At 33.7% G+C, this 15,859-nt stretch overlaps 1 protein-coding gene across 11 annotated transcripts in view; it reads left to right on the top strand.

The window, feature by feature from the left end:
* CNTN4 (contactin 4) overlaps positions 1-15,859 on the top strand; it is a 930,864-nt gene that overhangs the window by 70,143 nt on the left and 844,862 nt on the right. For 2 of the 11 annotated variants that reach the window (XM_082711572.1, XM_082711574.1), the window contains exons 2-3: positions 9,885-9,955; positions 11,327-11,529. The exons of the other annotated variants lie outside the window; for them this stretch is intronic. The gene's annotated coding sequence lies outside the window, so the exon portion shown is untranslated. The remainder of the gene's footprint in view (positions 1-9,884; positions 9,956-11,326; positions 11,530-15,859) is intronic. 11 annotated transcript variants of the gene reach the window in all.

Genomic DNA, 15,859 nt, shown 5'->3' with positions numbered 1-15,859 from the left:
CTGGGATCGAGTCCCACATCGGGCTCCTTGCTCAGCAGGGAGCCTGCTTCTCCCTCTGCCTCTGCCTGCCATTCTGTCTGCCTGTGCTTGCTCTCTCCCCCTCTCTCTCTTTGATAAATAAATAAAATCTTTAAAAAAAAAAAAAAAAGAAAAGAAAAAAAGCCAAAAATACTGAAAATACTCAGTATGTGGCCAGCTGTTTATGTATAGATATTTTTGTGAATATTACTGTATTTTCTACACATTAAGGATCGAAATTAAGGGAACAAAATACTTATGAACTAGAAAGCAAACACTACAAAATAGGAGGAATTAGTAAAAAGTAACTAGTAATGTAAAAGGCAAAAATTAGTGAATTGTTTACATACAAAATATATAAAATTAAAAATAGACCATGTTTTGAAAAGACTGGTAAATCAAAAACAAAACTTTGTCATGTCTGATTGAGAAAAATGAGAAGTCCACAAATATGTAAATTACAATATAAAATGGATAGGGCCTGAAATATATAATACATTTTCAAAATCATAAGTGATTTTATGGGTATATGCATACAGACAGAATTGTCACTTTTCTTCGAGAAAACTGTACCAATTTTGTTTTTGTTTTTATTTTTTGTTTTTTTTTCAGGAAAAGAAGAATTCCCAATTAAATGAATTACCTGGGAGGGGCGGGAAATGAAAAATATCCTCTGAGATTTACCTGTGGTTCCACAAAATGCACAGAAGCACATGGCTTCATAGTTAAGTGCAAGAAACAAAACAGATGAACATCAGGGAAGCAAGGGGTCTAGAGGGAAGCAAACCATAAGAGACTCTTTGATATAAAGAACAAACCAAAGGTTTTTGGAAGGGAGGTAGGCAGGGGGATTGGTTAAACAGGTGATGGTTATGAAGGAGGGCACTTTTGATTAGTATTGGATGTTACCTTCAAGTGATGAATCATTCAATTCTACTCCTGAAACCGATATTACACTATATGGTAACTAACTAGACTTTAAATAAAATCTTGAAACAAACAGAAACAGTTCAAGAAACAAATCATCACTAAGTAATTTTAAATGTTTCAGATTTTTAAAACTAACAGAATATTTTTCTGTCTCATTTCCAGTTCATGTTTTAAGAATCTAACATAAATATATTATTTAATTTGAGAAAGGGGATACCAGGTAGCAACAAAAAAAGTGTAGGCCATTTTTCTTATGATTGTTAATGTAAATATTACTGAATCGAAGTTATCATTATTATTATTATTTAAGATTTTATTTATTTATTAGACAGAGAGATCACAAATAGGTAGAGAGGCAGGCAGAGAGAGAGGGGGAACTAAGCACGGAGCCCGATGCAGGGCTCGATCCCAGAACCCTGAGATCATGACCTGAGCTGAAGGCAGTGGTTTAACTCACTGAGCCACCCAGGTGCCCCTATCATTATTATTAAAAGAATGATATAAACTTATCAAATCTATTTATCCTAAATATATATGAAGAGATGAGTTTTCAGAGGTATATAAATGTAATTAATTATAATCCAATAAAAGATAAATGGTAAGTTTCATATTATTATTTTGATAGAGGTTAAAAGTCTTCTGATAAGAATGTATAGACACTCCCAAATAAAGCTCTTAGTAAACTAGAAAAAATAAAATAAAATGTGTTAACAAGAATACAGCTGAACATATTTATGAGAAATAGTAGTTAACATGACAATTTATTATAAACACTAAAAGCATTTCTGTTCAAAATCAAAAACAAGAGTACAGAAAAGCCTTTTATCAATGCTTAGTCAATAATGCTGTGAAGGTTGTAGAAAGCTAAATGTAAATAACATTTAGAATAAATAATAGGAAAGGACATATTACTACTATTTTCAGATTATGTTATACAACAGAAGTTTCACAGTTACTTAAAGACTTTAAAAAATAATGAGTTTAATAATATAGTTAGATAAAGGATAAAACAAGGAGCTAATAACAATCAGAAATGTAGAGGTAATGCTATTATATTCATAGGGAAAACAAATAAAAAATAGAAAAAACTTAATGGGAAATGTTCAAGATCTGTGTGAAGAAAAGTATTACCGTTTATTAAATCATGTAAAGCACATGCTTAATTGACAAATAAAGCACAGCATCCTCTCAAATTTGAATGACCTAGCCTTTTAAGGATGTCAGTTGTGTACAAATTAATAAATTAATTTATTGAAGTCCAAATAAAAGTCTCAACTAGTTTATTTATTTTTATACTTAGATTTAGGACAGGCAAAACTTAAACAATAAATCAAAATTTGATCTGGAGGAAAAGTGGTTAGAAAAGTATAGAGTATTTAGAAATAGAACATCATAGAAGAAGGGATGGAGGATTTTATTAGATGTAGAAGTGAATTAAAATGCCAAATAATTTTAAAAACTGGATAGTAAAAAATTGTACAGATATAGATTGATAGAAACAAAAAATTATAGTTAGAAGTTTAAGAGTTTATTAAATATGTCAGATAAAATGAATGGTAACACAGATTAATAACAAATACTATGAAAATCCCATTTGTTTATTGGATCAAGACTCCAAGTAACAAATTTACATTAGCCTGAAATTTAAATATAAAAATAATCACACAATACTAGATGAAAATAGAAAATATTTTTTTACTTTTATGGAGCGACTTCCTTAGCATGATCCAAATCTAAGAACTATAAAAGAAGAAAAATAGATGTTAGGTTTTATTAAATACTTCAATTTTATAAGATAGAAATTCCCCATAAATGCAAAACATAGCTACTAGCTTTTTATTGTTGTTATTTTTTGATTACATCAGAAAATTAAGCACAAAAGTGTCCACCACGAAACAAGTCATTAAATAAAAACAGTACATTCTTACACAAAAGATTGTTTAGACAATTCGAACAAATGATGAGGTGTATCTATATGATTGACTTAAAAAATGTTCATTACATTTTTGGAGGAAAACAACAGTTATAAAATAGGATGTAATTTGTGATCTCATTTTTGTAATCCTATCTGTTGTGTATAGGGAAAAAAAGATGCAAAAATAAATACCAGACTCTCAAGAATGCAGTAGCTAAAGTGACAAGAGTGAAGATTTTTAACTTTAGTTTTATTTATTTCCAAATTATTGCAATATTTATGGTGAACATTCTCTATTTTAATAATTGAAAAAAGTAAAACTATTGACATTTTAATTCAGAAATTCAGTGGGAAGTTATAGTCAATTTTCTACCTGTATATATGTTAAGCAAAATCATAAACCAAACTGTGATTCTTGGAGGTGTTCTGAGTGACACGTTCCAAAATGTATATAAACATACTTATTGTTAGTGTCTCTTCAGTTATGAAAGAAACAGTCTCCAACTCCATCAGATACCATAAAGGATAAGAACAGATAATATGTATAATATATTTACTTAATTTACTTACTGTATAGTTTGTGTGATAATCTTGATGTGTTTAGTGTTAGCATTGTCTGTGACACTCTGTCTAGACAAGTCATTTTCAAAGTGTTGCCCTTGGATCGACAGCACCTGCGGACCTGTAAGAAATGGAGATTCTCAAGCTTCACCCCAGACTTCCTGAATTAGAAACTGCTACATCCTACCCCCTAGAATCTGTGTTTTTACAAGCATTCCCGTTGATCCTGATGGGTACTAATATTTGAGAACCACTGCTCTAGAGTCCATTCAGGAGAAAGCTTTTTACTAAGTCAAGTTTTATTATAAGTTGATTTTTCCTTTTAGAGACTAACAGAGAATTTATTGACAGTAATAAGAAAACTGATTGCTAATCCATGGCTAAGTAAGCTGGAATTTTTGTTTGTTTCTGGGTTTGTTTGTTTGGTAGATGGTAGGAAGTTCTAAATGTTTCTGAATATGGGAAGGATGGAATAGAAATGTCCATCACGACAGCTGTTCAGGAGAGTATATAGTGGATTATAGGGGACTGATTTAGGGGATAGAGGCAAGTTAGGAAGGAGGCTATTGAATAGATCAGGCAAGAACTAATGAAAAACCTGGATGTGAATGTGAACTAAGGACTTAGTTATTGATTGCATGTAGAGGGCAAAAGAAACAAATGGCAAAGTCTGAAATTTTAAGCTTATGCGACAGGTGTCATTGGCGTTACAGATCTGAATGACTCTTAGTGCTCTGTATATTGGTAGATTGTGTTTGTGCTGTTATTAGTCATCATGAAAATGATTGGTTTGTTTGAATGTCTAAATTGGGGCTTTCAGTTAATCAGAACCGTGGTTAAAATTTTCAATGATTAGCATGAAAAGAGAACAAAAATACAGTTGAGTACTTTGCCAAACTCATCAAATATGATGGGCTAAGAACTCCTAATGAGGATGCTGTGATCAGCTGAGCAAACAGACTGTTTGGCTTCAACAGAAATGTCAACACAGGCATACTCTACTAACTTGTTGTTTAGGGATGGTTTTAGCTGGTTGATGGATTTTAGCCAAGATACAGAATGGTGGGAAACTGGTATAGAAGAGCCTTCAGGAATCTGAATGATCAATTATTTTTCACCCCATAGATTAATTTCCTTGTGTTAGAGTTATCTATGAACTTAAACACTCCTTCCTCCAAGTTTCCATAAGACTTCATTTATATTTTTGTTACAAGGATGGCTTATTCATCTTGAGAAGAGCTTCCTGTGAGATATAGAGCTATTAATGGCTATCAAGGGATAGACTGAATGTTTTTGGGAGGTGGATTAGTGTGAACAAAGGTTTGAGGTTTGGATATACCATGACAAGTAAGCTATAGGAGTGGAGTAAAAAAAAAAATAAAAACAAAATTTTAAAAATTGGAAGTTCAAAGGCAACTCAGGTTCTTACTTCCTGAGAGAATTTGGTTTGAACCCTGGTTTCTCATTTGTTAAATAGAAATGGTAATAATAGCTTATATTATAGGGTTGGCATATGAAGTAAGTGAAATTATGCATATGCAATATATGATACAGAATCCATAGAATAATTTCTTGAAAAGTATAGCTGTTTTTTATTGTGAAATAAGCTTTGAGAGTCAATTGGACGTGTGCAGATCTTGAAGGAAAGTGTGCCGATCTTTGGACATCTTGAATACATTTTACCAGAACTATCAGCCTCAAGCTAAGAAAATGTCAGTGAGCCTGGATTTGGTAAATAGTAGTGAAATGGACCAATAAAGGCTACATTCATTCATTTTTATTTGTAGGGTAGAAGGGTACAGTGACCTGGTTATTCTAGAATATACCATGTTTTCTTTTCTTTTCTTTCTTTCTTTAGTTTTTGTTAGATTTTATTTATTTATTTGAGAGAGAGTGTGTACATGCACGTATGTGCACAAGCAGGAGTAGGAGGAGGGAGAATCTAGAGCAGACTGCACGCTGTGCATAGAGCTCAACATAGGGTTTGGTTCCACCACTGCAGGATCATTACCTGAGCCAAAACCTAGAGTCCCAGTATACTTAACTGACTCAGCCACCCAGGTGCTCCTATGATATTGTCTTTTCTGTGGAAAGGGAAACTATAGTTGATCATTCAGTTGAATAAATGATGGTAAAACCATAGTCATCCTATGGATGGAAAAACTAGACCTTTTCCCCCCCATAAACATGTATATGTCACTTTTTTAAATTTATAAGAATAAAATCTTTACTGGAGAGATCATAAAAGCTACTTTCCAGGTTTACCGTCCCACTTTATGAAAACTTAGAATGTCATATCTCCTAAACTTAGACTGATGGCTTACGTTTTCTCTGTGTAAATTTTTTCTGTGTAAAATTTCCTGCTTAGGCTACAGTAACTTATTTCTAAACATAGAAATCACTAATCCTTCATGACTCAGTTTACAGTCTTCCTTCTTAAGCAAAGTAATTTCCCTTGACTTCAGCCAGAAGTGAACTCTTGAATTCTGTTGCGCTTTGGACCACTATTATAACATGAATTTCAAATGGCCTGGTATTGTAGATGCTTGTGTATAAATATCTTTTTATCTTATTAAATCGTAAACTCCTTCAGAGAAATGTAAGAAAATCAGATTTAAGAACATGGGGAAGTATTTGAAGCCAAGGCTCCTGAATGCCGTCCTGAGGATTTAGCTTGAGTAGTGCTTGATATAGTATGACTTGCCTCACTAACCATGGTTTAATGGACCTGAGATGGCTCCCTGCGCCTATAGGATGGGGATCTTTAGGAAGTGGCTTGGCAAGAGCTCTGGCGAACAGCCATGCTTAGTACTTCATGGTGGCACTAGGCAGTCAGTTCATACAGAGGGAGTGAGCAGAGAGTGGATTAGCTGAAGCTGGAAGGCATAAAAACAGGGTAGTAATTTTAGGAAACAAACAGGGTTGCTGAAGGGGAGGAGAGTAGAGGCTTGGGGTAACTGGGTAGTGGACACTGGGGAGAGTATGTGTTGTAATGAGCACTGGGTATTATATAAGACTGATGAATCACAGACCTATACCCCTGAAACCAATAATACATTTTATGTTAGTTAGTTGAATTTATTTTTATTTATTTATTTTTTAAGATTTTATTTATTTATTTGACAGAGATCACAAGTAGGCAGAGAGGCAGGCAGAAAGAGAGGAGGAAGCAGGCTCCCTGCTGAGCAGAGAGCCTGATGTGGGGCTCGATCCCAGGACTCTGGGATCATGACCTGAGCCGAAGGCAGAGGCCTCAAACCACTGAGCCACCCAGGCGCCCCTACTTAGTTGAATTTAAATTTAAAAAAAAATGAGGGTAGTAATCAGAGACAATGGGTAAGCAGACAGCATAGCATAAAGTCAAGATAAAGAAAGTAGTTACTAGACGCAGATTACCAGCCCTCTTTACCAATTTATCTTGACAGTAAACTTCTTTAATGAAAGTGACCTGAAAATGTGGCTTATTCCTTATATATGGAAAAAAAAAAAAAAAAACAAACAAACCCTAACTACTGCAGCATCATTTTGTAAGATCTGCAATAGTAATGACTCTCTTTTTATGTTGAATTTAAAAATGCCTTCTTGTAACTTCTTTGGAAAAGTACTTGTCATGCTTCCCAAATTATGCGCTAACCCTCTGGCCAGTGATGGACCTTCTGGGATAGATCTTTCAGCAGTAGGGGGAATCCTGTTTTTTATAGGAAACAAGTAAGTGTTAGTAAGGACTTTATATGGTTCATCTTTCATCACTATCCCTAGTAAGGGATAGTTATATACTTCAGTATATAAGGATATACTGAATATTCAGGATATAAGTATCCCTAGTAAGGGATAGTTATATACTTCAGTATGTAACTGAAGTATATAAAATTTACTTATTAATGGAGTTTCTTGTTAAGTAGAATAAACTCACTACTTAGTGGTATTGTGTTTGTTTTGGGTGACATTTTTAAGATCCACTTTTGTTTTCATAGTTATGTATCTATTATATATTAGGAAAATAGAACTAGCATGTCAAATCCATGGTTTCTTAGATTCTCTTGGCTATGACATATGTAAAATAAGTGTTTAAATTTAAAATATTAAATAAATAGTTTTGGTGATGTGCACATATGGTCCAAATAATGGAAGATATTTGCTAATGACTGTAATTAATATAAGACTCCTTTAAAGAAAAAGATTAGCATGGTATCACCTTTGTTTTTGCTTTCTAAATTTATTGGGTATATCTTACGTTATTTTCTATAGTTTGGGAGATATATATTTAAGTCAATTTAAATGTAAAATAAAAAAAGTACTCTATATAAGCACTAAGAAGGCAAGAAATAAACATCATGGCAAGGCCAATAACCTGAAATTGGACCCTTCTTTGAATTTCAGGAATGTGTTGAGAAATAACTTTGTGTCAAATAGAAGTCAATAGGAAATCAGCCAAGTTACCTTTGTTGTCACACGTAGATAAATGCAAGAATATGAATTTTAAAAAAAATCAATTTCAGGGGCACCTAGGTGGCTCAGTGGGTTGGAGCCTCTGCCTTCGGCTTGGGTCGTGATCTCAGGGTCCTGGGATCAAGCCCAGGTAGGGCTCTTTGCTCAGCGGGGAGCCTGCTTTCCCCCTCTCTGTCTCTGCCTACCTCTCTGTCTACTTGTGATCTGTCAACTGAATAAAAACAGAATCTTAAAAAAAACCACTTTCAGCAGTCAGAGGGAACTATTTTTTCTTCATAAACACCACTGCGTATCCATTTCTATGTTGCATGTCAGTTACATAAATATAGATAAAAGCAAAATTGTGGTGGTGAGTAATTCTAGAGCATGTATCTATTAAGGAATCATGAAAAATGTTTAGAGCAAGAAGGGCTAAAACTTTTTTTCAAAGGAGCCCTTAAGTCAAATGTGCAAGGGGAAGTACATGGTTTCATCACCATATCATTTTTATTACTAGAAGGAATTCAGCATTATCAGTGTGATTTTTCATAGACTTTATTGGTTTGGGAAGATTAACTATTAAATGTTGATAATAATGTTTTACCTGGTTTCTCTACATCTGTTATCTTTTGTCTCTTTGGTCCAACGGGAATATCACTGACACATTTGTCTTCCTAAAGTACCTCTTGGATTGTTTTCCTCTGATCATACACCTTCAGTGGCCACTTTTTGAATTCTTCCTCACATCTGAATTCTTCAGCATTCCTCTGCTATCTGTTCCAAATCTACTTTTCAGTGGTTTCCCTGTATTCTTGTGTGCCTTTACTTTTATCTTAATATGCTTTATCAGGTTCTCCAGAGAAACAGAACCAGTGGGATTGTGGCTGTGTGTCTGTGTGTGTTAAGGAATACATTTATTATATATACATGTATAATATAATATAATATTAATAATATTGACAGTATTAATATGCATATTATATTATATTATATTATATTTGTATATAGACACATATATAATATGTATTAAGGAATTGGTCCATACAGTGTGGAGTCTGCTAAGTTGAAATCAATAGGGTGGGATTTCAGGCTGGAAATTCAGGGAAGAATTAATGTTGATTCTTGAAGTTGAAATTTGCCGAACAGGCTGGGAGGCTAGATACTCAGATAGGAGTTGATATTAGTCTTGAGTCTGAAAACTTTAGGGCAGGGTGACTGGCTGGAATCACAGAATTTCTGTGTTATAGTCTTGAGAAAAAATTCCTTCTTTTCCATGAAACCTTAGATTTTGCTGAAAGACCTTCCGTTGTTTGGATGAGGCCCACCACATTATGGAGGGTAATCATTACTTAAATTCAACTAATTATATATATTAATCATATCTACAAAATACTTTCACAACAATATCAAGACTACTGTTTGGCCAAACAACTGAGCATCATAACCAAGCCAAGTTGTTACATAAAAGTTAACTACCACACATACCATGATTTTTCTTTCTGCATTTTCTGTCTTATGTGTCCTTACTTGACATTCCTAAACTTTAAGACACTCAAGCTCTGGCTCATTTTCTTCCTCTATTGCAAAGCCACTACTGTTTACTTCAGCCAGGAATGATATAACTAAGACCTGTGACATTCTGTAGGAGGATGTACCTCTTTTATAGAATGCATTTCATGCTGCCTGGTATTGAATGTATTTGTGTAAGGCTTTTATACTGTGTGCGAGCTTTGAGTTTCTCAAGGGCCAGGGTGATAACACATAGATCTTTGCATTGAATTTATTATATAATGCATTGCTCTACACAAAGGTGCTTAGAATTTTTTTGTTTTCTGATGTGCCAGGGTACTATTCTAAGCCATTTTTAACCTTAAAGAATTCTAGCATCAGTGGGAGTGTGATGTAGCACAGTGTTTCACAATGTTTGGTAGGCATTCTGTAACAGAATATAGTATTTATAATAGTAGATACATGTTAGCTTTAATCTGATTTGGAAAAAAATGTAATTAACATCATCCTAATAAATTTGCAGGTATGAATTTTTAGGATGAGGTGAAAACAGAGAATTCATTTAGGATTGAATCTATTATTAAGTAATAGAGGGTAAGTATATAAATACTGCAATATTATGAGTAGTACGTGAAGCATTTAGGTTTGTGAGATATTACTGTCATGTAATCCTAGACTGAAAATGAAGAGATAATGAAATTATTTAGTTCTTTCACACTGTGTGATCTAAGGTATTTAATGTCTCCCATCAATTTATCTTCCAACTCTAAAACTATAATTTGTTGCTTAAATCCCTTTAAATACACAATCTAGATCACAATACAGATAGTATAGTGTAAGTATGGAGAAGATTTCTGATTTGTAGACTAATCCCAAATAGGCTGTGTATATAGGACCGAAACATTTTCTAACAAACAGTAGGCACAGGGCATCCTTTGGCTTAGAAATGAAACAAATACATTTATGATCTAATCTTACTTATTCTGTGACATTCCTGTTAAATGGATGTTAAAGTTATATTACTCGAAAGTAATCATGATCATTTGTAATTATAAATGTCCTGTTATCAATTAATTTGCAGTTCACCAGTAACCATCTGATTATCTCTAACAAAGCTGCAAAGGCATGGTAATTACATTGAAAGTAATTATCATGTAATTGCACATAATTATTTGTACCTTATTAAGTGCTCACATGATTAAAATATTTCTGGTCAAATACAAATTATCAGTGGGATTAAATTTTTTTAAATTTATTTAATTTTTTTGTTCTTCTTGGGGGAAAATAAGAAAGTTTTCTTCCTGGTCTTCTCTTTTGTAGATTAAGTTGAGCCATCAAATTGACATTTCCATGTTACTTCAAATAGGATGAATTGGTAAGGAGAGGCGAAAGTTAGATTTCATTAATGGGATTCCTCATACATCCAATGAAGTTGAGATAATAAACTTCAACTTTCAGCATTGATGATGTTTTTCTTCTTGTAACTATAACAAAAAATACTACCCTATTAAGAGTGCATACTATGAATGTCATTGAGGACAATGTGTTTTTCATGACTAACACCACCATTAGCAATTTTACACTGAACTTCTATTTTTTTCCCCAGTATTCTTTCTGCAGAACTTTTAATATTCCAATACTCATACTCAGTGTTTCTGTTTTAATTTTCAAAAGCTTTATTTAGAATGGGGTGTAAAAGTGGTTCCCAAGTTTGTTCATGTAGAAATCCATAAAGATCCAACTAGTTATATCAGCATGGTTCTTTAGAAATAGTATGTGAACCACATATCCAATTCAAATTTTTCTTTTAGTCACATAAAAAAGCAGCAAGAGGCAGGTAAAATTAATTTTAGTTAATATTTTATTTAAAACGATCATTAATTCAGAGATAGTGTAAAAATTATTAATGAATTGTTACTTTTTTTGTACTAAGTCTTTGAAATCTGATATGCATTTTACTTACAGCACATTTCAATTCAGATTAGCCACATTTTGGAAATGACAGAGTATGACTTCCATGACTAAATCATGGAGCTTTTGCCTAGTTCTCTCTTGGCTAAGCCAGAAGTGATGTGGAACCTTAAGGATGCTTATGCAGGCCCATGGAGGTTTCCATAGGATGGAGAACTAAGACATGCTACCAAAGCCGGCATCAACTTCCTGGCCATGTGAGTGAATCATCTTTTTATTTTACTTTATTTTATTTTATTTATTTATTTGAGAGAGAGAGAGAGAGAGAGAATCAGAGAGAGGGAGAACATTAGAAGGGACAGGGTCAGAGGGAGAAGCAGACTCCCTGCTGAGCAGAGAGCCTGATTCGGGACTCAATCCTGGAACTCCAGGATCATGATCAGAGCTGAGGGCAGTTGCTCAACCAACTCAGGCATCCAGGTGCCCTGAGTGAATCATCTTGAAGCCAGATCCTCTAAGTCAAGCCTTCAGGTACCTCTCTGGATGACTTCTTGACTGCAACCTACAGAACTATCTAGCTAAGCTGCTCCTAAATTTCTGACCCACAAAAATTATGTGAAATAATAAATGTTTACTGTTGTTTTAAGCCCCCCCTCATTTGACTACATTTCAGTTGCTTAGTAGCCACATATAGCTTATGGCTACTGAATTAATAGTGTAAGTATATTGATTATATTGATCAATACCTACATGATGGAAATACGAGTTATATAGTTTGCTTTCTGATTTTTAGATTTTCTTTTTTTTGTTTTTTTTAAAGATTTTATTTATTTATTTGACAGACAGAGACCACAAGTAAGCAGAGAGGCAGGCAGAGAGAGAGGAGGAAGCAGGCTCCCTGTTGAGCAGAGAACCCGATGTGGGGCTCGATCCCAGGACGCTGGGATCATGACCTGAGCTGAAGGCAGAGGCTTTAACCCACTGAGCCACCCAGGTGCCCCTGATTTATAGATTTTCTATCAGTTTATATTTCATACTCTGGTAAAAAATATGTTTAACCTAAACAAACACCTACTTTTTTATATTAAAAAGTTTGCTAGAAGGATAGGGATAAAACCAAGATTTATGAACTACTTTATTAGGTCATATATGATGTTGAGTACATTTACATTTATTACCTGATTTAATCCTCATAAAGTCCAAAAAGATAAGTTGTACATTCTTACATTACAGATTAGTGAGGCTCAGAAAGTTTCACCTTATCAAAGTTGTATAGTGAATAGTGAGCTGTGATCCAGACCTAATTCTCTTTGACGACAAATTTTTGTCTTACTCTTTTCAAATAAGAAACACATATTTTGGGTCCACTTGCTCATTTGGTGGTCCTAGCAAGAGTATTTTGAATGGCTCAGACTTCTCTCAGGATTGTGTAACAGACTTGATGTGAATAGAGTTTCTTACAATTATAATTTGATTGTTAGGGTTACTCTTGACCTTCCTTATCCATTGAATTAAGTTCCCAATTCACTTTCTTAAATTGAACTCTCCCGATAGCTAGGCCTGGCAACTTATCTCAAATGCAGCATAAATTGTCTTTTTATGGCATTTTAACTGGAAGTTTGTTGACTATCACACACACTCATAGAAAGCCGACCTTTGGGGATAACTGCGTGACTGACAGCAATGCCTTAGCAACCATCTGATTGTAGTTATAGAGGAAATTTACCTTGGATTGAAGAATCACATGCCATTGTGATTGACAGAGTCTGTAAGACAATCAAGGTCAAACCCAGAGTGAATTGAGTATGTAGCTATAAGCATTGACAGATAAGTCATGTGTCAAATATTGCCTAGCCATCTGGTTACTGCTCATGATTAGGCCGGACTCATTGTGTTAACATTTTATTGAGGCCAACTACATAGGAAACTTGTTTGTCTTCAGCTTATCAGTGAAATATGTTTTATCTGCACAACAAAATGGTTCTGCTTAAAGTGAACCTCCAAATCCATTGGCTGTAATGACTCCAGCATGACCTTCAAAAAAGCTTTATTTGGGAAATTGTCATAACTATGTTGTAAAGTGTTTTCTCATCATTTTTAAGTGATTGATGCATTATTGAAATAATATATTAGGTATTAAAAATGACACTCGTGAATTGGTGCCTAATTTCTTAAACAGTAGTAGAAAACAAACTTGGCCACCTCAGGGGTTTTAGAAGACCCCAGATATTTAAAGACTATTAGCTAATCCCTATATTAGATGTGTAGGTAGTGAAGGGTGATGGGGTGTCACTACTAAGCTTTGCATAAAGGGATACGTAACTTATGTGAAATACTGAAAACTCATATTCAGCCAAATGTATTAAACATATTAAAACTCCCCTAACATATATTTGGTTTATTTTTGAGGGGAAAAAAAAAAAAAGAAAACACAGGGAAATGAAGTCAAATGTCTCTGGGCACATTATATTTAGAATGGGGATCCCAGCCTACTGACTATTAATCCAGTGTTATTGACTCCTGTAACTTTGCTGTTTTTGTAACTCAAGTTTTAAATACAGTGGCTGATTGACTTAAAATTAATGTTAGAAAAGACAAAGTTGCTTTTTAATCTCTTATCGATTAGTAATTATCATTCTGTTTTTAACTGTCATATTGTCCTTTTGACTGGATTATCAGAGAAAAGCATCCTTTTGATCACAAGTTTAGTAAACAGATATGGGCTAATCAAACATAAGTTTTCCGAAGAAGGCAGCAACAGTTTTGATGGATTGGTAGTTACATTTCCATATACAAATTAGAGCATGGAATAAGCAAATAATTTGAACTAGTTTTAGTTGGTGTTCTCTCTGTCATTGCTGGTTCCCTTGCAAGAACAGGTATTGAATGCCTCTAGGCATTTACATTAACTACAGCAAATCCATTCCAACCATGGATGGATTTTTAAGAAAATGTAATAGAGTGGTAGGTTCTAGCCAAGTGTAATTTTATCATCAATTACATGATGTTCCACTATGATAACATTTGTGGTCCAGCATGTCTGGGATGGTACTGCTGAGGCTGGCATCTTAGTAAATGCACTACACTAGGTGGTGCCTAGTTCACAATGCAGTCAGTGATAATCCTTTTAAGTGGATAATCAGATTTATCCATTGTATTTTCCTTTTTCCTTATTCAGCTTCATCTCTTTATCTATCTACTTATTAGTTGTAATCTACTTACTTACCTATCTTCCTGTTAGTTGTTACCTACTCAAAGGCAAGACCATAAATGAATTAACAATAACATTAATCAACCAGAGATGATATAAATTTGTTAGTCATCTTTAGTAAAGTCTGCAGATACAACATTAGTTGTTTCTTGTTTGTCCCTTTGTCATTACATAGGAAATTTTCAAGTTTTCTTTAATAAACAGCCAGTATATAATATTTACCATCTATATGCATCATGAACTATCCGAATTAGTGTTTAAAATGTAGGGTAGGCAGCCAAAAAAAAAGCTACTGAATATGCAGCTTATTGTATATGTTATAAATTAGCCAAGTTAGTGTTTAAAATTATGGGTCAATCAGCCAAAAGGCTATTGAATATGTAACTCATTATAACATTAATAGAACAAAATATGTCTTCTTATAACCCAATTATTGGTGATTTGGGAGCTATTTTCCAAGCAAAATTTCCCCATAAGTTTGTTTTTGTCTTGGTGGAGAACTGGCACTTTCGAGATAAAGCCACTAACGCAGCATGTGTGTGTGTGTTTTTTTTTCCCTCCCGAATAATTTTGTTCAACTTAAAATGACTGTTCCTAACAGAAGGTGTTTTCTTCTTTGTTTTGAATTATACTGAACATGCTTTTGGTGTTCACAAATACTGAAAAATCAACTATAAAAGTGCTGGATTAAAAAAAAATCTATTTACATATGGTTGAGAGATAAAATTTTAGTTTTGATTCACATATTCTACAGAAGTGAGTTCAATAACTCACATCACATAGTCTGTCTTCCAGGAAGTCTTTGTATCTACTTTCAAAATATATCTAGAAACAGAAAACATTTATAACATCTGACTGGTTTGCTCATGATGAATAAAATAAAATCTTTAATACCTGTCAATCTTATATCTGTATGAAAATCATGATTTTGAGTTTCTAAAAATTGATTATATTTATGAGCTTTGGAGATCTTCCCCTGAGATATTTAGAGGGTTCAATTGTCAGAACAGGTGAATTTCATCACAAAAGAACTATACTCTGTAGGAAATTTAAACCTACTCATGTCTTCTCTCCGCTTCTAGAAGTGAATCCAAAGAAGCGGTAGAGTTTTGTTTCCTTTGTTTTTCTCTTTTTAATTTCGTTCTCTACTAATTCCGTGGTGTGTGTGTGTTTGTTTTGGGTTCATTTTTGACCTGATAAGTTATTCTTCATTAGTGACAAGCATGATTAGGAATTTTGTTTTATGGTCTACCATTTGGTTGTCTCTGAAAGTGAATTAACAGTTTATAGAGATTTGTTCTCTGTGGGTGAAAGATGATAATCTGGTTTGTTAGTCTTTAATTGTTTGTGTTCTTGTCAATTTTGAGCTTAAATCA

This window comes from Mustela nivalis (assembly GCF_964662115.1).
Source record: "Mustela nivalis genome assembly, chromosome: 1".
NCBI classification, from domain to species: domain Eukaryota; kingdom Metazoa; phylum Chordata; class Mammalia; order Carnivora; family Mustelidae; genus Mustela; species Mustela nivalis.
Note: the sequence above shows the minus strand (reverse complement) of the source record. Positions and strands in the feature narration are given on the sequence as shown.